Source organism: Nomascus leucogenys, unplaced genomic scaffold, assembly GCF_006542625.1.
Source record: "Nomascus leucogenys isolate Asia unplaced genomic scaffold, Asia_NLE_v1 Super-Scaffold_535, whole genome shotgun sequence".
In the NCBI taxonomy this organism is placed as follows: domain Eukaryota; kingdom Metazoa; phylum Chordata; class Mammalia; order Primates; family Hylobatidae; genus Nomascus; species Nomascus leucogenys.
Genome location: NW_022095779.1, coordinates 81463 through 91364, shown reverse-complemented (window position 1 = coordinate 91364; position 9902 = coordinate 81463). Strand labels below are relative to the sequence as shown.

General features: G+C 47.4%; 1 long non-coding RNA gene across 1 annotated transcript; it reads left to right on the top strand.

Moving 5' to 3' along the window:
- Positions 1–1359: 1359 nt before the first annotated feature.
- On the top strand, positions 1360–9355 carry LOC115833668. The gene is made up of 3 exons (XR_004029031.1): positions 1360–1694; positions 7812–7870; positions 9276–9355. It is a non-coding gene; the product is annotated as an uncharacterized LOC115833668 (long non-coding RNA).
- Positions 9356–9902: the final 547 nt, after the last annotated feature.

Below are 9902 nucleotides of genomic sequence, written 5' to 3'. Positions count from 1 at the left end.
CTCCTGCCTCAGCTCCACAAGCAGCAGGGACTACAAGCGCGTGCCACCACGCCCAGCTAATTTTTTGTATTTCTGTAGAGACAGGGTTTCACCATGTTGCCCAAGCTAGTCTGGAACTCCTGAGCTCAAGCGATCCGCCGGCCTCGGCCCCCCAAAGTGCTGGGATTAGGGGCCTGAGCCACGGGTCCTGGCCCAATTACTCTCTTCAATCTGAGCATGAGCGCTGGAAGAAAAGCTCTCACTTACATATAATTTTTTAGAGACAGAGTCTCCCTCTGTCACACAGACTGGAGTGCAATGGCACAATTTCGGCTCACTGTAACCTCAACCTCCCGTGCTTGATTGCTTATATAATCTCGGCTCACTGTAATCTCAACCTCCCGGGCTCGATCGCATATATATAAATACATACATATATTTGTTTGTTTAGACGTTATCTCAGTCTGTCCAACAGGCTGGAGTGCAGTGGTGCGATCTCGGCTCACTGCAACCTCCGCCTCCCGGGTTCAAACAATTCTCTGCCTCAGCCTCCCGAGTAGCTGGGATTACAGGCGCCCGCCACCACGCCCGGCTAATTTTTGTGTTTTTAGTAGAGACAGGGTTTCGCCATGCTGGCCGGGCTGGTCTTGAACTCCTGACCTCGTGATCCACCCGCCTCAGCCTCCCAAAGTGCTGGGATTACAGGCGTGGGCCACCGCGCCCCGCCGATCGCTTATATTTTTTAAAAGATGTTTTCTTCGTTTTCTAGCCCCTTCTAACCCGCTACAAAGTTTCAAACGCTTAATGCTATCGCAAAGGGCCTTCAGAGGTCAAGCTCAAGGGTGCAGCTCCCTAATGAGGGGCAGCCTCAGAGGGGACCGACCCCGCCCAGGATGAGCAGCGCCAGGTAGCGGGGGGACGCTCCCGGGGCTCCCCGGGCCCTGGATGGGGGAGGTGTTGTGGGGCGCACATACCCAAGCTCAGGTGAGGCGAGTGCGCGGCCGCTGCTGCAGCTGGCGCTGGCCATTGAGGAGCTTCTGCGCCACCCGTGCGATGGTGCCCGCCAGGTGCCGGCCGGTTGGCGCGTAGCGCCTGTTCGCGCAGAGTCTGGCCTTTGCTGCGCCCGGCCAAGTCGTAAAGCTCCTCCTCGTAGCTTATAGGCGACGGCGGCCAGGCCGAAGCCTCCGGACACAAAAGCGCCAGTCCAGCGGCGGGTTCCAGCCCGCCGGGCCGCCTGCAGCCAGCCGCCCGCCCATGCGCGCTCCTGGAAGCCCCCAGCAGCCCCTCCGCGAGTTCCAATTGGCTCCGCGTGAGAGGCGGTCCTTAGTGACGCCATAGAGGTGGGCCTTCGGCGACGTCACAGGCACGGGCGTTCGGCGACGTCACTGGGGCGGTAGGGTGCTTGCAGCTGGGCAGTTTTCTCCTCAGCGTGTAGCCTGGTAACCACGACCTCTCCGCCAGGTCCTGTGTGTTGCTGGCTGGAGAAGGGTAGTTGAAAACTCAGACCAAGCACAGTGTTTATTTTGGTCAAAACTAGAAGACTATGTCCAGGCGCGGCCGAGGCTGGAGGACCCCTTCAGGCCAAGAGCAACCTAGCAATATGGCGCGACCGGATCTCTGTAGTCCTACCTCAGCCCCCCAGCTAATTGAACCCCAAAGTTCGAGGCTCCAATGAGCTATGATCCCACCACAGCATTGCAGCCTGCCAGACTGAGGTAAACCCTGTCTTAAAAAAAAAAAAAAAAAAAAACTATCCAAGTGTGCAACAGGGAGGGACCACTTAAATAAAACATGATGCTGGCTGGGCCCCGTAATCCCAGCATTTTGGGAGGTCGAGGCGGGAGGATGGATGGCTTGGGCTCAGGAGTTCGAGACCAGCCTGGGCAACATGACGAAACCCAGTCTCTACAAAAGATACAAAAATTAGCCAGGCGCGGTGCGCACCTGGCCAAATTTTTGTACCTTTTGTAGAGATGGGGGTCTGGTTATGTTGCCCAGGCCCGTTTCCAACAACTGGGTTTAAGCGATCTTCTCACCTTGGCCATCAGAGTTGTCGGGATTGCAGGCATGAGGGACCACGCCCTGCTTGGGTTAGGCTATTTAATAACATAAAGTGCTCGTCCCGGCTCGTTGGCTGACGCCTGTAATCCCAGCACTTTGAGAGGCCGAGGCGGATGGATCACCTGAGGTCAAGAGTTCGAGACTAGCCTGGCCATGGTGAAACCCAGTCTCTACAAAAAATACAAAAATTAGCCGTATGTGGTGGTGCATGCCTGAAGCCCCAGCTACTCGGGAGGCTGATACAGGAGAATTGCTTGAACCCAGGAGGCGGAGGTTGCAGTGAGCCGAGATCGCACCACTGCACCCCAGCCTGGCGGACACAGCGAGACTCCAGTTTGACACCAGCCTGGGCAATGTAGTGAAACCCTATCTCTATAAAACAAAAAACTGAGGTGTAAATGTGTCCACCTGTGGCCCTAGCTACTTAGGAGGCTGAGGCAGGAGGATCACTTGAGGCCAGGAGCTTAAGGCTGCAGTGAGCTATGATCATCCCACTGCTCTCCATCCTCAGCAATAGAATGAAAGCCTGTCTCTAGATAGCTAGCTAGCTAGATAATTGATACGTAGTTTTCTTTCTTTCTTCTTCTTTCTTCCTTTGTCCTTCCTTCCTTCCCTTTTTTTTTTTTTTTTTTTTTTTGAGACAGAGTCTTGTTCTGTCACCTAGGCTGGGGTGCAGATCTTGGCTCACTGGCTCACTGCAACCTCTGCCTCCTGGGTTCAAGCGATTCTGCTGCCTCAGCCTCCTGAGTAGCTGGGAATTATAGGCACATGCCACCACGCCCGGCTAACTTTTTGTATCTTTATAGAGATGGGGTTTCACCATGTTGGTCAGGCTGCTCTGGAGCTCCTGACCTCGTGATCTGCCCGCCTTAGCCTCCCAAAGTGCTGGGATTACAGGCATGAGCCACCTCGCCCAGCCGATATGTAGTTTTCTATCAGAAATTTTTTTCCTAGATTTGAACATGTTTTTCTAAAGTAGCATTCAACACATCAGCATTTTACAGTGTTATTAGTTGTTAATATGATTATGTTTTTCTGAAATACAGTATCCTTTACAAAAGCAGTTTTGTCTTTCAAAGCACATAGATAGGTCCTCAGGTGAATTTGTCTGATGTTGACGACCTTGGTACCCTTTTGTCCACTTGATTGGAACAGTTAGTAATTTCAGGTCACTATTGGCCTTAGAGGAAGAGCCCAAAGGCAACAAACAAGGGCGCTGGTGTCCAGTTGCCTTCTAGAAGCATTTTCACCTTCCCTTAAGGTTTCCCTTGATGAACATAGAAGTACTGTATGTAGAATTGACCCAGTGCTGCCCTGGAAACTGTATATTAGGCCAAATTTACATTTCTTACCTTTATGAGAGGCACCCTGGTAGGCTAGTGGAGTTACACACGAAGTCTGATCTCAGCTGCACTGTCCAGAAATGCAACATGGTCCAATCAAATAGCATTCTCTGAACCGGTTTCTTTAGCTGTAAAATAAGAATAACAAATATACTCATCTAAAAAGACAGCTTATTGTATCTGAGTGGTCTTTTATTTTCTATGAAACTTTAACACAGTATTTTCATTGCCATACCACGTTTTTTGTTTTATTTATTTTTATTTATTTATTTATTTATTTTTGAGATGGAATCTGTTTTTGTTTTTGTGATGGAGTCTCACTGTTGTCACCCAGGCTGGATTGCAGTGGCATGATCTCGGCTCACTGCAACCTCTGTCTCCCAGGTTCAAGTGATTCTGCTGCCTCAGCCCCCTGAAAAGCTGGGATTACAGGTGCCCAACATCACACCCAGCTAATATAATATATATAAAAATATATAAAATATATAATATGATAACAGTAATAATATATAATATAAATATTATATCAGTAGAGATGGGGTTACATCATGTTGCCCAGGCTGGTCTCAAACTCCTGACCTCAAGTGATCCACCCACCTCGGCCTCCCAAATTGCTGGGATTTTCGGCATGAGCCACTGACCCCAGCTCGTTTTTAAAAAAGGATTTCTTGACCAGTCTCGGTGGCTCACACCTGTAATCCCAACACTTTGGGAGGGAGAGGTGGGTGGATCAACTGAGGTCAGGAGTTCGAGACCAGCCTGACCAACATGGAGAAACCCTGTCTCTACTAAAAATACAAAATTAGCCAGGCATGGTGGTGCTTGCCTGTAATCCCAGCTACTTGGGCCTGGTAATTGAACCCCTCAGACCTGAGGATGAGAAACCTTGCCTCAGTTCTTCCCCAGGTGATCAGCCCAGGGGTAAGGAAGGAGAGACTGGAAAAGAGGACCCATGAGAAGAGCCCCCTCCTGAGTTTGAGGCCCACTCCCTCCTGCCCTGGCCTCTCCTCTGTCTAGGACTCCTCCCTGCTCTGCCCCACTCCTGGAGACATGATTCATGGGAGGCTGCGTTTAAGTACACGCCTCAGCGGCATCCCTAAGCCCAAAGTGGGCAGGCTCACCTGCAGGGGATCAGAGTAACATGGCAGGAAGGGAGGGTGAAGGCCACCCTGGAACCGCACCTCTCTGCCTCACATCACTCGGGTGCATTCCTCCCTCACCTCACTCAGGCAGTGGCATGAGTTCAATAGGAATGATGCCCTGCTCCCTCTGCTGCCTCTTTTTAGTCTTGGGGCTACCATAACACTTTCCCTTCCCCAGCACTGCCAACCTGGTGTGACATTGGGCTTCCCTCTCCCAGGGTCCTGGGGACAGGCCCATCCCGTATCATACCTGCAGGGAGACACTTTTTTCCCCAGATCAGCCAGGTTTCATGAGTTAAATGCAGACCTGATTCATACCAAGCTGAGATTGGGGTACACACTCTCCTCTACTGAAAAGTAGTGAGGGATTCCAACTTGGTGAGAGGGAGAGTGGGGCAGAACCAGACCAGACAAGAGTGCTCACCTGGAAAAAGCCTGCTATCAAAGGCCTTGGTGAGTGCTGGGTGTGGTGGCTCACTCCTCAGCACTTTGGGAGGCTGAGATAGGTGGATCACTTGAGGCAAGGAGTTTGAGCCCAGCCTGGGGAACATGGCAGAATCCCATCTCTACTAAAAATACAAAACTTAGCTAGGCATGCTATGCTCCTGTAATCACTGCTACTCAGGAGGCTGAGGCAGGAGAATCGCTTGAACTGGGGAGGCAGAGGTCGAAGTGAGCCAAGATTGTGTCACTGCACTCCAGTCTGGGAGACAGAGTGAAACTGTGTCTCAAAAAAAAAAAAAAAAAAAAGAAAATGGCCTTGGCAGAAGGACCGGCCTGGCAGTGCCTTCCCTTGAATTTCTCCTGGGTAGGCCCCTGCCATGAGGAGGCGCTTCCTTCTTCCTGTCCATGGCCCACAGCAAAGGAATGTGTGCTTCTAAGGGGTTTGGTGGGGCACTGTTGACAGAACTGAAAACCTTCTTCAGGTGGGTTTTTTTGTTGTTGTTGTTGTTGTTGAGATGGAGCCTCGCTCTGTCACCCAGGGTGGGGTGCAGTGGCACAATCTTGGCTCACTGCAACCTCTGCCCCACCCTGGGTTCAAACAGTTCCCATGTCCCAGCCTCCTGAGTAGCTGAGATTATAGGCATGTGCCACCACGCCTGGCTAATTTTTGTATTTTTTTTTAGAAATGGGGTTTCACCATGTTGGCAAGGCTGGTCTCGAATTCCTGACCTCAAGTGATCCACCCACCTCGGCCTCCCAAAGTGCTGGGATTACAGGCATGAGCTACCATGCCCAGCCCCTTCAGGTGGGTTTTGAGGCTTCACTACAATACTAGTTTCCCGTGGCTGCTGCAACAAATTACCGCACACTAAATGTCAGTGCTTTTTATAAGGTGAAACAGATTAGCTTGTGGGGCTTTTGTTGTGATGGTGATTTATTAGATTATTTAAAGACAGTAATGCTCAAGTGTTGTAAAATTATAAAAACAATCTTCACATTTCATAATTTTTTTTTTTCAGACAAAGTTTCACACTTGTTGTTCAGGCTGGAGTTGCAATCTTGGCTTACCACTACTTCTGTCTCCCAGATTCAAGAGATTCTCCTGCCTCAGCCTCCCAAGTAGCTGGGACTATAGGTGTACGTCACCCCACCCAGGTAATTTTTGTACTTTAGTAGAGGCGGGGTTTCACCATGTTGACCAGGATGGTCTTGATCTCTTGACCTCGTGATCTGCCTGCCTCGGACTCCCAAAGTGCTGGGATTACAGGTGTGAGCCACCCCTCAGCCCACATTTTATAACTTTAAAGCAGTATTAATGGTAATTGCCTTAGGGAAAGATACTTTTGTTGTGATATATAAGTATGATATTCAAGTATATTGTACAGCAAAGGACATTAAACCTAAGTCAGCACTAATGTGTTATATGGTACACTTAAAACTTTAATACAAATATTAATGTTTAGCAAATTGACCTTAACACATAATGATAGCAAAAAAATGGAGCTGTTCTGATGATAGACCATTGGTTCTGTCTGATTTTAATACTCCCAATGCTCTTGACTTTTTCTTTTTTCTTTGAAACAATCTTGCTCTCTCACCCAGGCTGGAGTGCAGTGGTGCGATCTTAGCTCACTGCAACCTCCACCACTCAGGTTCATGTGACCCTCCCACCACAGCCTCCCTAGTAGCTGGGACTACAGGCGATTGCCACCACGCCTGGCTAATTTTTATATTTTTAGTAGAATGGGGTTTCACCATGTTGGCCAGGCTGGTCTCAACTCCTGACCTCAGGTGATTCACCTGCCTCGGCCTCCCAAAGTGTTTGGGTTACAGGCATGAGCCACTGCACCTGGCTACCTCTTGACTTTTTATAGCTGTTATATTATTTTCATCTTAAGTAAATAAATGTTAGCTGAAATGATACAGTTCAGGAGAATCTTCTGCTTCTGTTATTAAAAAAAATATTTTTATAAGTCCAATAAGGTTATGCTAATGTTTATGTTTGGAAAATATTACCTTTTCCGGCCAGGCCTGGTAGCTCATGCCTGTAATACCAGCACTTTGGGAGGCCGAGGTGGACGGATTTCCTGAGGTCAGGAGTTCAAGACCAGCCTGACCAACATGGTGAAACCCTGTCTCTACAAAATACAAAAATTAGTAGGGCATGGTGGCAGGTGCCTGTAGTCCCAGCTACTCGGGAGGCTGAGACAGGAGAATTGCTTGGATCCAGGAGGCGACGGTTGCAGTGAGCTGAGATCCTGCCACCGCACTCCATCCTGGGTGACAGAGTGGGATGCCATCTCAAAAAAAAAAAATACTCTTCCATTTATTACTATCTGTATTAAATAATATTAGCTGGTATGTTTTTCTGGCTTTGTAATGTGGTTCAGATTTCTGTAGAAATTCTGGCTGTATCTACATTGCCTTAAAGTAATGGGATATTTCTTTTGTTTTTTTCAGCTGGAGTTTCACTTTTGTCGCCCATGCTGGAGTATGATCCTGGCTCACTGCAATCTCTGCCTCCCAGGTTCAAGCGATTCTCATAGCTCAGCCTCTGAGCAGCTGGGATGACAGGCACCTGCCACAACGCCTGGCTAATTTTTGTATGTTTAGTAGAGATGGGGTTTCACCATGTTGGCCAGGCCGGTCTTGAACTCCTGACTTCATGGTCTATCTGCCTCAGCCTTCCAAAGTGTTGAGATTACAGGTGTGAGCCACCATGGCCAGCCTTTCTTTTCTTTTCAAAGCCACCCCTGGTGATCAAATGTAAAATATGCACCAGTGAATATTACTTTGCTGAATATTGCCTAGTGAATATTAAGTATTTATTCTCACCTTTCAGACATGAACTTATGAATTCAACACATGAAGACTTACAACTTGATAAACCAGCTTTAGGAGGTAGGTCTTCAGTCTTAAATCAGATTAGAAGATTATGTGAAATAATTATTTAATGCTTAACAATGATTTTTTTAATGGTACCTTTCACATGAAATAAGATCCCTCTTACTTTTAATTATGTTCCAGGACAGGAGAATTCATGTTATCAAAATTCTAATACTCTTTAGAACAATAAACTCATTTTCTTTTTATTAACCCCTTATAAATACATGTAAATGTTGCATTTATGGGTAGACATAACTAAAAGCACAATAGTTGCCCTACTTTTGACATGCAAGATTTATCTGGCATAATGCATTGAACAGTTTATAATTGAAGTCTACACTAGTCAACTGAACAAGCATTCATCAAATGTCCACGATACCCAGGACATAAGAAGGTTCCTTTTAGAGTATGGAGCCATGCATATCATCTCTTAATTGTTAGATGTGTTTTGAAAGAAATAGAAATATATTTGATTTTCTTACTTGTTTTGGCTCTGGAGTGGAGTGCAGACAAAAAAGAATGGAATCACACTGTTTAGATTTACTAAAATGGAAGGATTGCCAGCAAGATCATATCCCTAGTCTCCCCATAGCAAATGGCACCTGCTAACTGTTCACTGTTTTTTGTTTGAGATGACGTTTTCCTCTGTTGCCCATGCTGGAGTGCAGTGGTATGATCTCAGCTCACTGCAAGCTCCACCTCCTGGGTTCAAGCAATTCTCCCTACCTCAGCCTCCCAAGTAGCTGGGATTACAGGCACCTGCCACCATGCCTGCCTAAGTTTTTTATTTGCAGTAGAGTTTGGGTTTCACCATGTTGGCCAGGCTGGTCTGGAACTGCTGACCTCAGGTGATCTGCCTGCCTTGGCCTCCCAAAGTACTGGGATTATAGGCATGAGACAGCCTGTCCTGCCTGCTAGTGGTTCTTGAGCACACAGTTCTGCTTTTTCCTAGCTTTAACGAATGTCTTGTTCTTCCTTTTTTTGTGCAGTGTATGTCAGCATTGTTTCAGTAATAAATACAATCTGGATCTTAGAAATAATATTAGTCACAGGTGCCAGGTGCAGTGGCTCACGCCTGTAATCCCAGCACTTTGGGAGGCTGAGGCGGGTGGAGCACGAGGTCAGGAGATCGAGACCATCCTAGCTAACATGGTGAAACCCCTTCTCTACTAAAAATACAAAAAATTAGCCAGGTGTGTGTAGTCCCAGCTACTCGGGAGGCTGAGGCAGGAGAATGGCATGAACGTGAACCCAGGAGGCGGAGCTTGCAGTGAGCCGAGATTGTGCCACTGCACTCCAGCCTGGGCGACAGAGCGGGACTCCATCTCAAAAAAAAAAAAAAAAAATTAGTCACAGGAAAGAAAAATACTGCCATTTTATAATAATAATATTTAATAACCTAAGTTATTAAACCCATTAGATTGTGAAAACTTGTATTCCTGTGATTTCGATAGCGAAGGAAGTATGGTATACCAGAATCACTAAATTATGAAAGATGGTGGATCAGCTTTTTGCAAAAAAATTTGGTAAGTCTGTTTTTTCCCCTTCAATTAAATTATATTACTGAGTAATGTTTTTTATAATGATGTTTTATTTAGGAAAGTAAATACAATGAGTAGTACTCAGCTCCAGTTTTCTCTTACTGTTTTGTTTTTGAGACAGAGTTTCGTTCATGTTACCCAGGCTGGAGTGCAGTGGCGTGGTCTCGGATCACTGCAACTTCCACCTCCCAGGTTCAAGCTATTGTCCTGCCTCAGCCTCCCAAGTAGGTAGGATTACTGGCACCTGCCACCATGCCCAGCTAATTTTTGTATTTTTAATAGAGATGGGGTTTCACCATGTTGGTCAGGCTGGTCTCGAACTCCTGATCTCAGGTGATCCACCCACCTCAGCCTCCCAAACTGCTGGGATTATAGGCCTGAACCACCACGCCCGGGCTCTCATACTGTTTTTTTTTTTTTTTTTTTTTCGAGATGGAGTCCAGGCTGGAGTGCAATGGTGCGATCTTGGCTCACTGCAACGTCTACCTCCTGGGTTCAAGCGATTC